This window comes from Tauraco erythrolophus, chromosome 29 (assembly GCF_009769465.1).
Source record: "Tauraco erythrolophus isolate bTauEry1 chromosome 29, bTauEry1.pri, whole genome shotgun sequence".
Lineage (NCBI taxonomy): Eukaryota > Metazoa > Chordata > Aves > Musophagiformes > Musophagidae > Tauraco > Tauraco erythrolophus.
In genome coordinates this window covers 1,968,525-1,972,775 of record NC_141493.1, presented here as the reverse complement: position 1 = coordinate 1,972,775, position 4,251 = coordinate 1,968,525, and positions in this window count along the sequence as shown.

The window sequence follows — 4,251 nt, the reverse complement described above, 5'->3', positions numbered from 1 at the left end:
CTCTGTCCCTGGGATGCAGGACCTCCCAGGACTGGGAGCAGAGGTAAGGTCCTGCCTTCCAGCCATCCCTGGGATGCCTGTGGGACCCTGCAAGCCCCCCAAGGTGCAAAAAAGCCCGTGTGGGACCCGGATTGCTGCAGATGGCTGAAATACAGCATCTCTTGGAGAGCAGAGCCAGGGTACCAGCATTCCCCCGAGCTCCAGACATCCAGGCAGGGATATATCCTCAAGGTCCTCCCCGCCTGACTTCTGCCCTCCCTGTGCACCAGCCCAGGGCAGAAACCCAGCACAAAGCTGCAGACCCTGGTCACCCTCTCGCTGCCCGGGGAGGTGCTCACGCTCTTCTCATGGCTGTCAGGACTAGGAGAAGACAATGAGTGTCGGGGAGAGCTCTGAGCCTGGTCCTGCCCCCCATGGATTACACCGTTAATGCATAATCCATCACTTTAACAACCTTGACTCCCATTAATGTGATAACACTTTGCAGAATTAAAGTCTAAAGTCAGGAGGGTAAGCAAATCCAACTCATATTAATGGGACTTAAACAGAAGGAGGGGAGAAATCCTCCAGTGATTTTTATCAATTTCTGGGCAGAAATGAAGCCCAGTGGGAGATGAGCTGTCCCAACCGCACGGAGGGGTCTCCTCCCCAGAGGGGTCTCCTGCCTGCTGCTGCCAAGGGGATGCTTGAGCTGCCAGGAGTGGGATCCCCTGGAAGTGGAAGGTGATTTGGGGAAAGCATCAGTATCCCACACATGCCACCCACCACCCCTCACCCCAAAACATGCTCAGCCCCGCTGAAGGCAGTGGGAAGCACCAGCAGCCGGTGCCAGCCCGGCTGCTGCGTTTCTGGAATCGCGTTGTCGTTTCACAAAGGGTCTGAATTTGCCCAATGCTGTGGCATAATAAAGTTGTTGGGTTTGCTATCTTTTTTTTTTTTCCCACCCAATTTACAGGGTTGTACTGGTGCTCACTCCTCTTCCCTGGCACGATTGTCCCTTGCAGATGTCCCTCGGTCCCCTGCACCTCTGCCTCCCATCCTCCTCCCTCCTTTCTCCCTTCTCCCTCCGACCGAGACCGCACGACTTCGCTCCAGACAGAGCCCTCTTTGTGCTGCCAGGGCTGCGGAAGGGAAAGCCCCGTCCGTGCCCCCCCAAAGCTGCTGCTGGAAGAGCCGCCTCCACCATCCCACCCATCTCCCCTTCTCCTAAAGGAGAGCACAGCCTTGCCTGCCCCCAAAACACGGGTGCAGGGGGGAGGCTGGTCGGCGTGATGCTTCCCATCATGCCGAGCCCCTGACTTAAGGAGCTCCCAGTGACACCGGCTATAAATTCTCCTGGAATAAATTCTAAACGAGAGGCCGGGTAGCTGGCTGCTCCTGATAACGCTGGAGTGGGGATGCTCCTCGTTCGATGTCTGCAGTGGGAGCGCTGCTGGGATTAACCCCGTGGGAGGTGATGCTCGTGGCCCCTGCCCGGTCCCTTGGTCGGGTGGCTGCTGTGGCCGAGCTAATAAACGTGCTCAGGTAATTAGAGGCAGGCGCTTTCTTGGTAGATCCCGCAGTCCCCGGCACTGGCCGGGTGCTTACCCAGAGGATGAACCATGGCCGGGTGTGTTAATGTGTTCCCAGAGCCCCTCTGCCCTGCCTGGGGACAGGGACAGGGACAGGACTCCTGGAGGGTTTGGGATGGGATTGGCTGGACATCACCCGTGGGAGCAGATGGGGAGACCCATCCCACAGGGCTCCTGCATCGGGGCCAAAGTGGCCTGGGAAGCCCAAAGCTGCCTCTGTGAAAACAGCAGCTGCCTCCAGGGTGGGGAGGGGGGTCCTGGGGGTCTCTGATGGCCTCTGTGCACATTAAGGAAACAAAATGCAGGGAAAATCCCGGTTTGGAGCTGTGCCTCTCCCTCCTGGGAGCACTTGGGGGGGATGAAAATCCTCTGATGTCACCTCGATGGGGGCTGAGCAATCCTTCCCCTCCGACAGAGCCCAGCCTTGAGCCTGGGAAGGCAGGAGAGGGAGACAGCGGTGAGGCCGAAGAGCGGAGAGAAGAGAGGAGAGCAGGTCCCTCTTCTGGCCAAGGAAATCCTTTTCCTCTGCTTGGCTCTGAGATGACATTAAAGCAGGTATCAATGCAGGTATTAACGCAGGTGTTTTCCTCCCTGAGGAGGAGGCAGCGGTGGGCGATGGGCTGGAGCAGCTGTTCCGAATCCCATCTGCGGCGCAGGTGGGGGATAAGCACAGGCACGAAGGGGAGAGAGGAACGGCGGCTTCTCTGCCTCGGGACTGGCACTTTTGGGTCATCCTACTGCGGGAAGACAAGTGTAACACCCGGCGCAACGAGACCTGACAAAATCAAAGCGGTGCCGGGCGGCTGAGGACACTACTTTTCACTGCTGTCTCCATTCAGGCTCTGTGAAAGCACAATAACATCCTGCTAAGTGAGAGTCTCTGTGTTTTTGGTTTGGTTTTTTTTTTATTTATTTTTTTTTCAAAAGAGAAGGCAAGCCAGGGAGAGCAAAGAGCAGGAAAAGAATAGGACGGGGAAGGATGTTGTTAAACGGGATGCGTCACTAACTCGTATGGCTCTGTCTTTTGTTCGCTGGCCCCCCCTTTCCTTCTGTCTCTTTGCTCCAAGAGCAGCGTGACCCTGCGCGCTGTTTGCCAGTTGCTCGAAGCCCCCTGCTCCAGAGCCAAGGCGGTGGGACAAGGTGGAGGCTCGGCACAGTGCTCCCCCAAACCCCACGGTGCAGGGCACACACTGCCTATGGGGCTCAGCAAAGAAGGGCTGCTCCCCCAGCTCCCCTCCTGCTCCCCCCAGCTCCCCTCCTGCTCCCTTTATTGCATTGAGGTGAACGGAGCAGAGCATCATCCCCTTCACTTCTCGTGACCTTCGTGGGTCCGGGGCCAGGACCCCCCGTTGCTGGCACTTGTAGGGTCTTGACCCCAATTCAGGGACAGAATGGGGAGGTGAGAGGCTCCACCACCTCACACAGGGCTGGGAGAAGGAGGAGGAGGAGGAGGAGGCCGGGAGAGCTGCATCATGCCTCTGCAGCGAGAACCCTGCGCGCTCACAAGGGCTGGGGAGTGGCAGAGGGGTCGGGGTGGCGGAGACCCCCGTTCCCAACGTGGGTGAGGGGCAGCAGGGCTGGGTGCCGGGCAGGGCTGAGCGAGGTGCTGCTGCCTGGGGAGCGGGGCCGGCTGCGGAGCCTCAGACGTGAACGAATAATTCCCTCGGCGGGATGTGCGTGCCTGTGTGTGTGCACAAGTGCGTGTGTGCGCACACGTGCGTGTGCGTGTGCAATTCCTCCCACGCACCCCGGCAGCGGGGAGCGCACATCAGCTGGTAGGTCCCGTTTGGGTGGGCTCCCCGGCCCCTCTCCTCCCCTTCCCCAGCAGCTGGTGCCGTGTCACCCATCCGGGGGCGAGGCACCCACGCCCCTGTGCCCCTGCGGCCCGACGGGGCCCCCCGTCTCCCATCCTCCGGGGGCTGCTCCCAGGGTGGGGGGAGCGTCGCCTTTGGCTCCGCAGCAGCGGGGCGCCCCGGGGGTCCCCCGTTGCGCGCAGGCAGGTGCATCCGCGGAGGCTCGGAGGGATGGATGGGGGGCCGGGGGTCCGCGCACAGACTCCCCCCGGCCCCCGGCCCCCTGCCCCGGCGGAAGGGCGGTGGAAGGGCGTCCGCGGCTGCGCTGCCCTCCGCGGTGCGCGGCTTCCGAGCCCGGCGGAGGGGCGGAGAGGCGCGGGGAGGGCCGGGGCGGGGAGGGAACGGGCGGCACCGCCGGCTCTGCCCCTTCTCCGCCGCCGGGGCTCGGCGGAACGCAGCCACCCCTCGCCGCGCCCCCCTATCCCCCCCCCCCCCCATCCCCCCCCCTCCCCGCCGCCGCCCCCGCCCCGGCAGCCCGAGGCTCGGCACAAGCCGAGCGGAGCGCGGAGCGCGGTGCCCGCCGTGCGCGGAGCGCGGAGCCGCGGAGCGCGGAGCCCGGGCGGGGATGCGGGAGGCGGCGAACCGCGCTGCCCGGCGCAGCGGCTGAGGGCCCCGGCTCCGCGCCGGGCGGAGCGCACCCCCCCTTCCCCGCCTCTCTTGTCTTTTGCAGCCCACCGTCCTCGCCCGGATTTAGGATCTATCTGGCCGCCTTGGGAATTATTATTTTTTTGTTCACCTCCTTTTTTTTTTATATATATTTTGTTTTATTTTTTTATTTTTTTCCTTAAAATTTTTGCACACGTGGAGGAACGCGTGGATTTACTAAC